General features: G+C 41.5%; 1 non-coding gene across 1 annotated transcript; it reads left to right on the top strand.

The window, feature by feature from the left end:
- The first annotated feature begins 862 nt into the window (after positions 1-862).
- On the top strand, positions 863-935 carry TRNAK-UUU (transfer RNA lysine (anticodon UUU)). Its single transcript has one exon. It is a non-coding gene; the product is annotated as a tRNA-Lys (tRNA).
- Positions 936-5,406: the final 4,471 nt, after the last annotated feature.

Here is a 5,406-nt window from a genome sequence, read left to right on the forward strand (position 1 = left end):
GATTTTAGTAGACTAAGCTATTCATATGAATGTCGAGCTCTTTCTTTCACTGCTAACCCCAATAAGTCAGTTTCTTAATGCTGATATTTTATGTTTCGTCGAGCCCCGAGCTTGTGGTCCTCCTTTGAGTGTGGGTTCCATTGGATGAATCTCTCAAGTCAAGGTTCACGTACATAGCAGCAAGAATGGTGTAGCGCCTCTTTCTCGTTCTCGCTCGGGAGCCAAAACGAACACGCCTGCTACCTACTGTACTGGACCTTCGACCAGGCATTCTACCCTTGTCGAATCCGAACCAACCACCACTGTATTACGCTCGAACAATTGAGCGGCCGCCGGCCAGCAACTTTCGTACTGTACACATATATAGATTCATTCTTCGTACCTGGTCCAACTTAACAACCCTTCGCGGGTTGGTAAGAAGTCAGTCTTGTTTGGTAAGACTCTATTGAACAAAGCAGAGAAAAGAGAGTGCTCGACCGGAACAACGGCCAACAAAGACCGTAATTACATAGATAACTGCTCCTCCCTTTCTCCGGCTTTAAGGCGAACCGTATGGCGGCCAAAAAGAAAAGAAAGACGACCTCCTCACCTTCTCGTAGATGGTGTCAGTGAGAGCAACTTTAGTATCCCCCGTTGACCTTCTTTTGTAGATAGAATCTTCAATGAGTGGAAACAACTTACTAATAAAGGTGCACTTGTTGAGTAAGGCCGTTTTCTTGCAGGAGTGCTAACGCGCGCCCTTATTCTTTGCTTGCTCCACAATACGAGCCTCATACAGAGCTGCGCCCCTTTAATATGATGAGAAGAGGGGCCGCCCTCTTTTCTGCACCAATCTTTATTTACTACTATCTATCTTTTTTAGGGGTGTATAACTTAGTTGGTAGAGCATTGGGCTTTTAACCTAATGGTCGCAGGTTTAAGTCCTGCTATACCCAAACAAACCTACCTTACATTATACCTATTCATTAATAAGGATGCGTAGTAACGTTCAAAGATCACTCTTTGGCCTTTAGACTCGCTTCAGCGACTTCGCCCTTTAAGTGAGAAGGGGGTGAGGTAAGGAGTAGTATAAGAGTGGCTCAGTCATCCATAGGCCTCTCCTTATTGGATTAATTCTATTCTATAGGGCGGGGCTGCAGACCAACAATCCAGCAAAAGGGCTTAAAAGCTCCTTTATCAAACCTTCCCCTTTTCAAAAAAATAAGGTCAGCATCAAAGCCCAGCAAACCCAACCTATACAAAGAGCTCTTTTCAGCCCCTACTTCTAACAAGTGAAAGTAGCTGGCACCCACCATACCTTGCTTCGTGCCCTCGGTTTACTTCATTGGGGCTCTCTTCCCTTGGAACCAGGTATGACAGTTTACTTCTTTTTCTTCACTGACAGCATCCCAATGAAGATGTTCTTTTGTAACTGCCAGGGAGCTGGATCTAATGAATTGATCATAAAATGGAGAGATTTGGTTAACGGGAATGATTGTGGTACTCATTGAAACCCGAACTCAGAGTCGACGAGCATGAAGCAGAACCATCTGAGCACACCGAGTGGCGCATCAAGCAAATAAAGAAGGAGGGAAAGCATCGAATGGGATGTAGGAAGCAAGCTTACCGGTCTTTGCTATGGATCTTTCCCCTCGCTATAGCTACCATGTTCAGTGCCCAAACATAGATATGCCTACCTACATCTTATCTTACTACACCCACTCACCGCTCTTGGAGGTATATGAGACAGACTACGCGCTAACAGCTTTAGCAACAAGGCTATAGGCTAAACAACTAAAAAAGCAAGCATTGAAAGACGCTCACCTAGTGCATTCACCCTAAGGGAAAGTTCCTGAGTCAGTCAACTCAATAACAATCAATCAAAGAAGAGGACTATAAGCTTTCTACGCGCACCCTACGTACATAACTCCGTGATGAGTCATTATTTTCTTCCATTTCACTAGCCTTTTTGTACCCATTAGACAGTTGATTAGTGCTTAATTGTTCATCATTAGAGTGTTTTTCATCTGTTGGGCTTTATTGGGCCACTGTTCCGAATTTGGACTAATTTCACATTATTTGGCCTAATTTTTGTTTTTAATTATTTTTAGGTATTTGGGTGAAGAAATTTTGGAGCTTGGACATTAATATTTAGTTGAAGAAACTTTCCACATCATTGCCACATCATTTCCATGTCATTTCCATGTCAGCAAAGTCAATGGGTCAACATTTGAGGCCCAAAGTGGCATTTTTGTAATTCTGCGGCTCATAATGGCAGTTTTGTAATTCTGAGTGGCAGGGGGTGATATGACCACGAATTAGGTCTGCATGAGGGAGGCCAGCCGCTCCATCATCTTCAACCTCTCTTCAAAACCTCCATTTTCGTTCTCCAAGCTTCCATGGACGCCCCCTTGCGGTTTTTCACGTTTTTGGCTCATTTTTACCGTTTTTATGCATATTTGACAGCACCCATTGAGGGTTTTACATTTGGAATTCGTTTTCTTGCTTGGGCAGTTCGTTTTGAGGGTTTTATTGACTTGGAACAATACCCATTCATGGGGTTTTCACATTTATATATGATATCACTGTTTTGCATTCCATTTAAGCTTTGAAATCTCAATTTTTGCTCTTAAATTGCGTTTTCAGATTTGATAGTTAGGGTTCTTGGTTCTGATTTTTGTGATTTCAGTTTTGAAGTATTTAATTACTCATTTCCATGTCTAGCTAAATTTGTGTATTGACTCCTTGATGAAAAATGCAATGAAGCTTTGAGGTTGTGCTTGTTTTGTGAAATCTGTCATGTTTTTGTTCTGAATTCGTGGAATGCATGTGGTGAATCTGTCAATGCTTAATTTACAGAGTACTTGCATGTGTTTTGTTTAAGATACGTTCATGCTTAATGTATGTAGCTTGGCTGTCACGAATTTAAGGATGTGTGCATTGCTTAATTGCATAATGAAGCTAGATTGTAATTTTCACTTAGTGAATTATTATCTAGTGGATTGAGACAAGGCAAGGTTGGTGTTAATTTGGTGGCCTATGATAAGTGAAATTGCGTTTGAATCAGGGATGTCAATACGGTTTTAGTCACTGTAGCATTTAAATTAATCTATTGATTAGCATTCCGAATCTGTCTGCCAACCCCCCCTCTTGTGTTTTATTGTTGTGTTCATCTGGAAAATTCGCTTTGAATGAAAATATTGGTCGTTGGGAGACGACTTGGTTCACTTTCATGTACTGCATTTAATATGTTTTAATTTGGTGGGGTACGGCCTCTATCAAATTTGGCGCCGTTGCCGGGGACTAATCGTTTCGTTCATAGTAAAATTTCCAGTGTGTTTGTGTTTTGTGTTTTGGTGTGTGTGTGTAGTTCAAGTGTGGTTGAGTTGGTATATGTTCATTCTGATGTTAATGTTGTGTTAAGTTCAGTGCCTGTTTCCATTCCTGTGTGTTTTTGTGTAGTGTAGTGAATAGTGTCGCGACGCGTATGAATAGTGTCATTTGTAGTAGTGAATAGTGTTTGAATAGTGTCCGAATCTGGCATTTAACTTCTGGATTTTTGTTTTGGTAGCTACGGAGCTTGTTTTGACTTGAAATTTTTTTCCCCCACTTCTAAGACGTTGAACTTGATAGGAAAAATAGCTAGAGCAGTTGGTATGGTCTGAGTTAAGAGATTCAAAAAATTTTTGGACTGATTTTTAGTGAAACTTCAGAGGATCATAACTTTTGCTCTGGTTATCAGAATCACTATTATTTTATATGCATTTGGGGTAGAATTTGATTTCCTACCTTATCATCACCCGCTTCACCGGTTTGCAAACTCAGATTCTCCAGAAAATGCCATTTTCTACATTTCAGCAATATTTTTTGTGATTTTTCTTCATTTTTTCCACTTTTGAAAAATTGTTAAAAATACTTGTGCTTTGAGTTTTGATCTGATTTTTTTTGTGCTTCTGTTTGACCACTCAAAGGAATATCCTACCAATTTTCAAGTCATTTGGAGGTCGTTTGAGTATACTTGTAGTTATACCCTTTGTTATGCCAATATCACCACAATTAATGCTTTTTGGTGCATGACTAGGGGAAACCCAAGTGAATTACAACCATTTGACCCTGAGATTGATAGGAAATTCCATAGAGGAAGTAGGCATCCTAGGAATCCATCTTTGCATGCTGAATATTCAGTGACATTTCCTGATTCTTCTGATTCTCATCATATTCCTGACACTCCTCATTCTTTGCATTCTGAGCATACTGTATATTCTGAGCATTTTCATACTGATAACATGGCTCAACCTCCTCCACCTCATGAGAGAACCATGAGTGAGCTCACTGCACCAGAGTTCACTTATGATAGTTTATGCATACAATACCTTGAGGAGGAGGTTCCATATGTGCTAAAAACTGGTTTGATACACTTGTTGCCAAAGTTTCATGGTCTTGCAGGTGAGGACCCGTGCAAACACTTGAAGCAGTTTCATGTCGTCTGTTCCACCATGAAGCCTGCAGATGTACAAGAGGACCATGTATACTTGAAGGCTTTCCCTCATTCTTTGGAGGGTAATGCGAAAGACTGGCTGTACTACCTAGCACCCAGGTCCATCACAAGCTGGGATGACCTGAAGAGATTGTTCCTTGCCAAGTTCTTTCCTGCTTCAAGGACAACAGCCATACGGAAGGAGATTTCTAGCATCAAGCAGCAATCTGGGGAGACCCTTTATGAGTACTGGGAGAGGTTCAAGAATCTCTGTTCAAGCTGTCCACACCATCAAATTTCTGAACATCTCCTCCTGCAGTATTTTTATGAAGGCTTGCACCACATGGATCGAAATATGATTGATGCCGCAAGTGGTGGTGCCCTTGGTAACATAACCCCAGCTGCAGCCAGACAATTCATAGAGAACATGGCTTCAAATTCTCAACCATTTGGCACAAGGAGTGATGCCATAGTTGTTAGAGGTGTTCATGATGTAGGAGCAGCCGAGTACACAAAGAAGTTGGAAAGTAAGATTGATGCTCTTACTACACTGGTCAATCAACTTGCTTCCAATCAGAGAGCTCCAGCTGCAAGAGTTTGTGGCCTCTGTACATCTGTTGATCATTTTACAGACTCTTGCCCAGCATTGCAACAACAGGCTTCTTCTTCTACACCAGTGGATACCCCTCAGGCCTATGCAACAAATATTTTCAACAACAATAGGCCCCAACAGCAACAACAAAACCACCATGATTTGTCAACCAACAAATATAATCCAGGATGGAGCAGCCCCAACAATTTCAAAATGTGCAACCACCTCCACAACAAAGAGTTGCACCTGCACCACAAGCTGCTCCTGTTCCACCTGTACCCACACCAGCTCCTGCTATAGCACCTGCACCTTCTTCTTCTACTTCATTGGAGGAGTTAGTCAGGATGATGACCCTTCA

Source organism: Vigna unguiculata, chromosome 4 (assembly GCF_037176805.1).
Source record: "Vigna unguiculata cultivar grain cowpea cultivar isolate G323 ecotype 2 chromosome 4, ASM3717680v1, whole genome shotgun sequence".
Classification (NCBI taxonomy): domain Eukaryota; kingdom Viridiplantae; phylum Streptophyta; class Magnoliopsida; order Fabales; family Fabaceae; genus Vigna; species Vigna unguiculata.